The following is a 10,455-nucleotide window of genomic DNA, read 5'->3' as shown; positions in this document are numbered from 1 at the left end:
CTTGCCGGGGACACCTAGCATGCAGGAGGATAGAACCCAGACAGGAAACCCCAGCTCAGGGACTGGCTCCAAGTCGATGAAAGAGAGGGCTTAGAACAGTTTCCCTCTTGGCCTGGACCTTGAAAGGTGCAGAGAGCCAGTGTGAGAGTCTGGTGTTAGGGCCCATCAGGGGTCTGACCCAGAAAGAGGGACCCCACTGACCGAGGCCAAGCGCAGAGGCTGAACCCATGAGCCAGCCTGTCTACTCTGAGTGTGCCTGTCCCCCAAGTCTTTATTTTTTTTTTTAAGATTTTATTTATTTATCAATGAGAGACAAGGGGGAGAGGCGGTGACACAGGCAGAGGAAGAAGCAGATTTCCCAGAGGGACCCCAATGCGGGACTCGATCCGAGGACCTGGGATCACACCCTGAGCCGAAGGCAGACGCTCAACCACTGAGCCACCCAGGGGCCCCTTCCCCAAGTCGTAGTCCCTGCCTGAATATCCCAGTCTTAGCCCAGCTATGCTGAGGGGCACAAGGGAAGGGTCATGGATCCTTGAGTCCCGAGGTCAGCCTGGTAATGGTGCAGGTAATTTGTAATGAGCTCATGAGACGCAGTCACTCTTAGAGAGAAGTGTTGGGGCTTCCCCGCCCAGCCAGCGGGAGCTCCTCCCCATTGTCAGGGGTCCCTAAGACCACCTCACAGGATTCCCGGGACTTAGGGAAGCTGTTATGTGGTTCATACAGCAAAGGCATACAAGTCATTTTTAAAGCGAAGGTAAAAGGTGCACAGGACAGAGCCCGTGTGAGACCGGGCAGGAGCTGCCAGTGGCCCTCCCCAGGGGAGCTGCGGCGACAGCACCTATTTGTTTCTTCCTGCAACAGTACGACATGTACCACGTGTTGCCGACGAGGCGAACTCCCCTGAGCCGGCTTCCAGGGTTTTTACCGGAGGTCAGTGGTGTGAGTGCTTATTCCTCAGCTACTCCAACCTCCAGGGGCCCCAGAGATGTCCCAGGGGCTGGGGGTTGTCTCCCAAGAACCGGTCAAAGGCCAGTCCTGTCTCTGAAACATGCAGGGTGTTGAGCAACCTTCACTGCACAGGTCCCTCTCCCCAGGCCAAACTCAAGGGTTCCCCTTTCCCTTCACGGAGGAAGGTGGCAGATGGCTGCACACAGGCCCACACCGTGCTGGCTGGCAGGAGGCGGGGGGAGAAGAATGACTGGTCAGTGTGGCCAGCACCAAACTGGTGCCCCAGCCCCGACGTGAGCCTGCAGACACTGCAGATGCACCTGCAGACATCGGCCCCAGGTGCTGCTGGGTCCAGGCCCCCCACCCCCCCAAAGAGCTCTGGGGCAGCCCTCAGTAGTGTGGAGGCTTGCCCTTCGCATGCAATCTCCAGAAGGACGCATGCCCAGTTAGAGCAAAAGGAATGGTTTTTTGTTTTTTTTTTTTTTTGAAACCTTGACCCAGAGTGTTCCACGCCAGTGGTTCCCACGGTGCCGTGGGGTCCCTTTTAGTTAGTCTGAAATCCAAACTGAGCAAAGTTCCTGCAAGTCTTGTCCTCGGAAACAGGGAGAGGAATCCCAAGGTAGGAAGTAAAAACCAGTGCACCAAGTGAGCGAGAGACGCCCCAGGTCTCATCTCCAAGCAGGTGGAGGGTGAGCACATCTGTTTCTCGAAGAGTCGGCTTGGAACCACAGGACCCTGGGCCAGACAGCTCCCATTGGTGCGGTTCATCACACACGGCCTCCTCAGCACCCCTAGGGTGTCCTGGGCTGTAGAACGGCTCTGCTGGCTTCCAGGCCAGCCTTCCCAACTCAGGCTGGAGCCTCTCCTTCGGCCTCCCCACAGCTCCCCTCTGCTCCCCCATGAAAGGTCGACAGTCGTGTATGGCCATGAAGGCTGCTCCTGGGACCCCCTTGGGGCTGGTGTCCCACACCTCCCCACTTCACCCCTCGATCTTCACTCCCCATGCACCAATCACCAGAGGGCCCCAACCCCCCTCAGCCTGGCCGCAGCCTGCTTTCTGGATGCCCCCTGGGTGGTGAGTCCCGAGACACCTGGACAGTCACTACACCATGTCATTATGATCATCACAGGTGCAGCTGGAACATCCTGGATGAGACACAGGCCGCATCAGGTAGGAAGCTTCTGGCTAAATGTAGAATGCCCAGTTGACCTGCTAAATGTCACCACGCATGGGGCAGCTCGGGCCACCTCTGACAGGTGCACGGCCAGAGTGCAGACCAGCCCTCGGCACCCCTCCTCGGTCCAGCTACGTCATCCAGCACCTGTCTGGGCATGGGCATCTGAATGTGGACGCTGAGCTGGGCGTTCAGGCTCTATCCAACACTGCCCGTGAACTCCGGGCAGAACGGCCCCCCACCTGGTGTGATGGCACTGTCCTGTCTTGGGGACGTGGACTAAGAAGCTTGCAGGCCCCGGAAGCAGATGCTGGGCATCAAGGCAGGGAGCTCCCCGATTTCAGTTACCTGTAGTATAGTCTGGGGAGGAAGAGAACAGGGTTCCAGGTAGGCATGGCCCTTCGGCCCTCCTGATCGACTGCCCTGAATGGATGGGGGGGCAACTGGAGGGAGCCAGAGTGGGCCCAGAGTAGGGGGCCCTGATGCAGGGTCTGAGGGTGGCTGCCTGCCTCTCCAGTGGTGCAGCGCATCAGGCCCTGGCGCACACTCAGGGCTGAAGCATACATCCTGCCAATGCAGTCACTGCTGAACATGACACAGTACTCTGCGGGGACCCTGGCCACCCCCCACCAGGACCCAGCCTCGATGGGACTAGGGTGGCAGCAAAGATGACCTACAGAGGAGCACTGTCTGAGGATGCCTGGTAGCCACCGGGGTCATCATCCTCTGAGACTCAGCAGCGGGTCCCCCTCTTCAATGACCTCAGCCCAGGAAGAGAGCTGCTCTGTACTTCCCAGGCACCCAAGCAAGCTCCGCTGGCACGTTAGAATTTTCTATGGACTCAGCTACTGTTGCCACTAGACTGCGGCGAGGAGCTGTCTTACTCAGAACTGGGCCCCTGCCCCCCTGTCTGTCCATCAGTAAGTAGACCCCGAGGGTCTGCCCTGGGGTATATCAGAAGACAGGCTCACAGCCTCGAGGTGCGTGGCCCGAGAGATGTCCAAATACCTACAAACTTAATAGTGGATGGCCAGGGGGGTGTCTCCCCGAAGCCCCGGCATCCCCAGCCACGGGCTTCATTGGGATATGAAGGCAGAATTCAGTGGCAGCAGGGTCATCTCCCTCTTAGGGCTGTGCTCTAGATCCAGCCGGCACCAGCCGAGGATGCAGTTATAGGGCCAGGCCTCTGAAGGGTGATCAGTGTGAGGACCTCCGCTCAAGCCCCAGCCCTGCTACTCAGGAGGTAGGGACCTTGGACGAGTCACCCGACCTGCCCGAGTCTGGTTTGACACCGAGGCAGAGATAATATCCCACATTCGCAGACCTTTTGCGATGGGTACTTTAGAGATCTAAATGCCTTTCAGGGATCCCTGGGTGGCGCAGCGGTTTAGCGCCTGCCTTTGGCCCAGGGCGCGATCCTGGAGACCCGGGATCGAATCCCACATTGGGCTCCCGGTGCATGAAGCCTGCTTCTCCCTCTGCCTGTGTCTCAGCCTCTCTCTCTCTCTCTCTCTCTGTGTGTGACTATCATAAAAAAATAAAATAAAAATTTAAAAAATAAATGCCTTTCAGAGGGTAGGGGTTCACTAAACGATTGTCCCCCGCCCCCTGTCCACTTAGATCAAGGGGCCCCTCTCATAAAGATCCAGAAAACTGTATCGGTTTCCTGTTGCTGCTGTAGCAAATAACCACAACCTCGATGGCCTAAAACGACCTGAGCTTTTTCTCTTGTGGTCCTGGAGGTCAGACGTCCAAAATCAGTCTCACCAGGCCAACCCCAGGGCAAGGGACCCTCACGGAGGCCCCGGGGGAGAAGCCGTTTCCCCGGCTTTCCCTGCTGCTGGGGCCACTTGCCTCCGTGGCTCGTGGTCCCCTCCCTGTCTGCAAGGCCCTTGGCTCCAGGCACTGTCGCTGACGTCACAGCTCCTCTGTGACTGCGATCCTGCTCCCCTCGTGGAGGACTCACCTGCCTGCAGGGCGCCCACCCAGGTCACCCAGGGTCGGGAACTGTCCAAGTACTGAACCCTGGCGCAGTTCTCCGACTGCTTCCGAGGATTGTGACACCCATGTCGGACCCCAGCCCTGCCTCCACTGACCCCCAGGGGAAAGCTCGCCCCAGCCAGCCTGGGTCTGGGGCAGGAAGATGTCCCCCTGCAGAGTTGGGGGCTCAGCTTGGACTCCCCCGGGGGCTGGTGCCCCCAAGCTTGCTGATCACCAAAGCCCCTGCCTGCTCGGGACTAGTGACAGACACATCACCTGGAAGTACTGTCCACACTTAACACCTAAGTTCCTATCAACCAGGCTTATTGCTACCTCTTTTTTTTTTTTTTTTTTTTTGGCAGAACATATCCCTGTGAAAACTTAATTCGGTGCAGGACAATCCAGGATCACAATCCTGGCTCCTGGGAAATTAGAACTAACTCGGGACGCCTGGGTGGTTGAGCGGCTGAGCATCTGCCTTCAGCCCAGGGTGTGATCCTGGGGTCCTGGGATCGAGTCCCATACTGGGCTCCCCGCAGCGAGCCTGGTTCTCCCTCTGCCTGTGTCTCTGCCTCTCTGTGTGTCTCTCATGAATAAATATATAAAATCTTTAAAATAAAATTTAAAAAATAAATCAGAATTAACTCAAGGTTCAAGTGTGTTCTTTCAAGCATCACTCCACGCTGTAAAAGCATAATCTATCAATTAAGACTTCCCACTAGATGAAAGCAGTATTCAAAAAAAAAAAAATTCTGCAGCAATCAGTGAAACCATAATCTTAGGAAAGTAACTTGGAATTTTTTGTCTGAGGCTCTGCCATCCCCAAGAGCAGCGGGGTAAATGCGCTCCGCTGAGCAGATGGTCACAAGTGTTAGATCTTGTCATTTACCTTCGAAGGGGAGTCTCCATGCTCCCGGGGCAACTAACCGTTAACAGGGTCTGTTGACTGATATGGACTTATCTCTCCTCCCTTTGGCCTTAAAATGCTGGTGAAGAGCACACCACAATACCGAGTCTTGATGTGGTCCAAGGTCGCCGTAGGGGTTATCGTGTCCTGAGAGCTCATTGTGGGCCAGGCTCCTGCTGGGGACTCTCCCATCTGAGCCTCTTACCCAGCCTGATGTAGGTGGCGTTGGCTACTTTCCCGTTCAATTGAGCGGGAAAGAGAGGTTATTCTTGTGTCTGAAGCGTTGAGATGGGATTCCAGAAGCATGACCTTACTGGTGCCCAGTGCTGGGCTGGTAAACCAATAAATAACCTAATGCTTCTTGTGACCAGTCCAAAAGGAATGGAGACAGGGAATCCTTCCCTCATGTTTTACATGTTTTTTGAGCACTCCATATGCCAGATATGGGGGTCCCTGAGCGAAGCTAAGAGAAAGGCCATTACAACCCAGTGTGACGGACCAAAGGGGCTGGGGGAAGGAAGTGGGATGTCAGGGGAGGCTTTCTGGGCAGTGTCCCCAGTAGGTTCATAGGCAGGGGAGCGAAGTGGCCAGGGAGGTGTCTGTGGAAGGCCACCACTCTGCTGAGGCTGGGACAAGATCTCTGAGGCAGGGTGCACTTTCTGTAGGATTTCCTGCCTGCGATCCAGGCCAGATCTGCTCCCAGCCCAACTGGCCGTGGCCCGGAGCTGCAGAGATGCTACTCTCAGGAAGGGAGACCAGCACCCCTCGGTCACCTCGAGCATCCCCTCCTGGGCTCACAATCAGCGCTTCTCCTTTACCACCCCTCCGCTATCCCTCCAGTTGGCTCTCATAACTCCCTAGGTACAACGTAAAGCTATTTTTAGGCTCACTAGACAATTCTTAAGTGGAATATAAAATCTTTTTTTCAATCTATCAAATCAGCTTTTTGTCTGACTGTCCATCAATATCTATTTTTTCCTGTCAGTGACTCTCAGGAACAAACACGGAAGCTTCCTTGCCTCTGGTTTAAATTTACTTCAACAAAACCTCACTAACACAGGGGTGGTTCCCTCTGAACTCTGAGCACAATCTCTCCTGGGACCCGGCACTCTCAAGATAGAATTTATCTCTAAACATCTAAATAAGCTATACTGAATACATTTCCAAGAATTCTCTCTCAAGCTAGCCGCTATGGCTTTATTAATTATAGGAAAGCTTCACGTCTCAGGTTCTGCATAATTAATTGGATAGGGCCAATTGGATAGGGTGATAGGAAGGGGCAGAGAGAGAGAGAGAGAATCCCCAGCAGGCTCCGCACTCAGCGCAGAGCCCCACTTGTGGCTCAATCTCATGACCCTGAGATCATGACCTGAGCTGAAATCAGGAGTCAGATCCTCAACTGAGCCACCCAGGTGCCCCAAGCCCATGAGACCTCTTAAAATTTACCTTCGGTCCTAAAGCACCTCTAACAGTCATCGCTTAAATGAAGTGCGATGACATTTATGTAACTACCAACCCAGGAAACAAAAACCCCCTGAAATCATGCAAACGTTTAAGTTTCTAAAATAACTTCTGCTATTTCTAAAGGGCCTATTAACACGGCACTTTGAAGTTGTGACAATAAGCCAATAAATCACAACGATACAAGCCAAACCTGCTGTGCTGGAAAGCTGTGAAGCGGACCTCGCATTTGAAAATAGATGGCGTGCGATGCCGCTGTTTGTACAAGGAACTTTGGTGTCACTGTTCTAATTATCACAGTGAATTCTAATTATGCAGATCATCACAGTTATTCAGACCGGCAGAAGACAGCATCTTCCATTTTCCACTTGGTAAAGACTCGTGAAGCATATAGGAAAAAAAAAAAGTATTAATTAAAACTTCTGGAAAGAACATTTGTTTCTGTAGAGCTCAGTGATCCCTTAAACATTGAAGCTCTCTGGCGACGGATAGGATGTCACCGTGACTCATGAGCATGAGTGAGATGCTTCAGTTGGCAGCCCTAACCCCATCCTACTGGTCTGGGGAGCTTTCTCACCCTGATGTCTCCCCTGCTGATCTTCCCATCGTTTGATTTTTCTGATGAACCCCCAGGGTACGTAGGTGCATCTCGGCAAAAGCCAAAAAAGGCAAGAACACATTAAAGTACCACCTACGCGCCAGGTGTGAAGGCGAGGAACAGTTTTGCAGCTGTGTGTGCCCCATGGCCAGGTGCTCATCCAGGGACCGTATGAAGTGATTTGTCAAGGATATTCTCTGCAAAGGCTAAGGGCGCACACGACCTTGCTCCTCACCTCCTCAGGGCAGCCCAGTGGAGGGGGAGACCTTGAGCCTTCCTTCTACTGTCCACACTTGCACTTGCAAAGCAAGAAGGGCCACCTGGCTGAGTTCCAATCTCCTCTAGGGGTCTACGGAAACTCATAGCTTAGAGCCAACACCACAGTGTTGATGGGTGTTATACTACGCGTTGGCGAACTGAATTTAAATTTTTAAAAAGGAAAAAAAATAAAATAAATAAAATAAATAAAAACTTTTTAAAAAAGGAGAGAGAAAAAAAATTCAGGTCATAAAAAACCTTTTTGTGAAACCGATCTGCTTCTCTTTCCCTGAAGCCCTGAGCTCTGTGCCAGGCCAGGAGCAGACCTCTCACCCGGTGGGACAGTCTTCAGCAAAGTGGAGGTGGAGCTACCCCTTTCCCTTCTTTTCTTCTGGAATCCCCAAGCCTCTGGGGCAGGGATGGTGGCAGTAGCCCAGAAGGTCAATCCTACCTACGTCAGTCTGTTCTCTGAGCTTTTTCAAGAGGTGCTCAAGTAGACTAAGTACACAGAACAGGCCTCTGAACAGCACTGGGGAGTGAGGCTCCCGTCCTTCCTGGTCACTCTTGGCCTGTTCATTAGTAACTACGTTCTTCCTCCCACGTCTGCCATTGGAAAGCTTCAATTCCAATAGACATTCTGCTCAAGGCCCTGAGCTGACTGAAGGGCTCTTTGCTTTTCATCCCCTTCACCTGTTTCACACACACCCCACCTGCCTCCCCTCTGGCAACCATCTGTTTGTTCTTTATAGTTAAGAGTCTGGTTTGTTGTGCTTTTTTTTTTTTTTGGTTTGTCTCTCTTTCCGAACCTCCCCCCACTTTGTTCCTTTGTTCCTTAAATTCCACATCTTACTGAAATCATATGGTATTTCTCTATTTCGCTTAGCATTACGCTCTCTAGATTCACCCACGTTGTAACAAATGGCAAGATTTCATTTTTTATGACTATGTAATATTCCCCTTGTATATATATTCGTCTTTCTCCATCTATCGATGGACATAGGCTGCTTCCATATTTGGCTATTGGAAATAATGCTGCCGTAGACACAGAGGTACATATATCCTTTCAAATTAGTGCTTCTGTATATTTTGGGTAAATACCCAGTGGTATAATTATCATAGGGGAGTTCTATCTTTAACTAGAGGAACCTCCATACTGTTTCCCAGAGAGGCTACACCAGTTTGCATTCTCAGCAGTGCAAGAGGGTTCCTTTTTCTTCTCATCTTCACCAACATTTGTTTCCTGTGTTGTTGATTTTAGCCATTGTGACAGGTGTGAGGCGACAGCACACTGTGGTTTTGATTAGCACTTCCCTGATGATGAATGATGTTGAGCATCTTTTTATGTGTCTGTTGGTCATCTGGATGTCTTCATTGGAAACACATCTATGACTTCTGCCCATTTTTTATTGAATTGTTTGTTTATTGGGTGTTGAGTTGTATCAGTTCTTTATATATTGTGAATACCAACCATTTATCAGATGTCATTTGCAAATATCTTCTCCCATTCAGGATTTTTAGTTCTCGTTTCCTTTGCTATGCAGAATTTGATGTAGTCCCAACAGTTTATTTTTGCTTTTGTTTCCCTTGCCTCAGGAGATGTATCTAGAAAGATATTGCTATGGCCGATGTCAGAGAAATTACTCCCTGAGCTCTCTTCTATAATCCTTATGGTTTGGGTCTCATATTTGGATGCTTAATCCATTTTGAGTTTTTGCATATGGTGAAAGTAGTCCAATTTCATTCTTTTCATGTGGCTGTCTAGTTTTCTTAACACTGTTTTGAAGAGACTCTTCCCCATTGCATATTCCTCCCTGCTTTGTTGAAGATTAACTGACCATAAAATCTTGAGTTTATTTCTGGGTTTTCTATTCTGTCCATTGATCTATGTGTATTTTTATACCAGTACCATGCTGTTTTGATTACTACAGCTTTGTAATATAACTTGAAATCTGGAATTGTGATACCTCCAGGGTTTTTTTTTTTTTTTTTTTTCAAGATTGCTTTGGTTATTCAGTCTTCTGTGGTTCCAAACAAATTTTAGGATTGTTTATTATAATTCTGTGAAAAATTCTATTAGTTTGACAGGGATTGCTTTAAACCTATAGATTGCTTTGGGTAGCGTAGGCATTTTGACAATATTTCTTCTTCCAATCTGTAAGCACACGTCTTTCCATTTGTTTGAGTTTTCAATTTCTTTCATCAATGTTTTAGAATTTTCAGGTCACAAATCTTTCACTTACCTGCTTAAGTGTTATTCCTAGGTACTTTATTATTTTTGGTGCAATTGTACATGGGACTGTTTTCATAACGTCTCTTTCTGCTGCTTCACTATTAGTGCATAGAAATGCAATGGACTTTGTATACTCTGACCTTACTGAATCCCTCTATAAGTTCTAGTAGTTTTTTTGGTGGAATCTAGGATTTTCTCTACATAGGACCGTGTAAAGACTGTACTTTTTAAGAAATAAAATGCTCAGTGGATTCCTTTCTTTGGAAGACTGCCAGTGACTTCTCCCTATATGACAGCAGTGCAGCTTGCTGAGCACCAGATTTCAGAGGTGGGCGAGCGGGGCTGCCTCCCCTTGCCTCAGCCACTTCACTTCTGGGCACCACACTCAGGCCTCCAACTGGACTGTCCCCACCATTGAACGTTCACAACGCTTACCTCCCCTCAAGAAATTAGACCCTAGCTTGATGGCAATTTCTATGTCAAATTTAATAGAAGAGCATGAGAATCACTCTTAACTTCTACAAATGAAAGGTCACAGGCACTAAACATCCTTAGACTGCTACAGACTAAATGTCTGTATCTCAACATTCCTATGTTGACACATACCCCCTAGAATGGTGGTCTTGGGTGGGGGGGAAATGGGGAGGGGAGATGAGGCCAGGGTCATCATGAACGGGATTTGTGCCCTTCTAAGAGGGAGCCCAGAGAGCTTCCTTGTGAAGACACAGTGAGAAAGGTCATCTATGCACCAAGGCATAGCCTTTGCCAGACACCTAATCTGCTAGAGCCTTGAGCTTGGACTTCCGGCTTCCAGAACTATAACAAATAAACATGTATTGTTTATAAAGCACTCAGTCTGCGGGATTTTGTTACAGGAGCCCGAGCAGATTGAGGT

At 50.1% G+C, this 10,455-nt stretch overlaps 1 long non-coding RNA gene across 1 annotated transcript; it reads left to right on the top strand.

Annotated features, from left to right (window-relative positions):
• The first annotated feature begins 621 nt into the window (after positions 1-621).
• LOC140639560 (uncharacterized) lies at positions 622-3,606 on the top strand. Its single transcript, XR_012036221.1, has 3 exons — positions 622-933; positions 2,082-2,122; positions 2,644-3,606. It is a non-coding gene; the product is annotated as an uncharacterized lncRNA (long non-coding RNA).
• The last annotated feature ends 6,849 nt before the right edge of the window (positions 3,607-10,455 follow it).

The sequence above is a fragment of the Canis lupus genome, chromosome 9, assembly GCF_048164855.1.
Source record: "Canis lupus baileyi chromosome 9, mCanLup2.hap1, whole genome shotgun sequence".
NCBI classification, from domain to species: Eukaryota; Metazoa; Chordata; class Mammalia; order Carnivora; family Canidae; genus Canis; species Canis lupus.
Note: the sequence above shows the minus strand (reverse complement) of the source record. Positions and strands in the feature narration are given on the sequence as shown.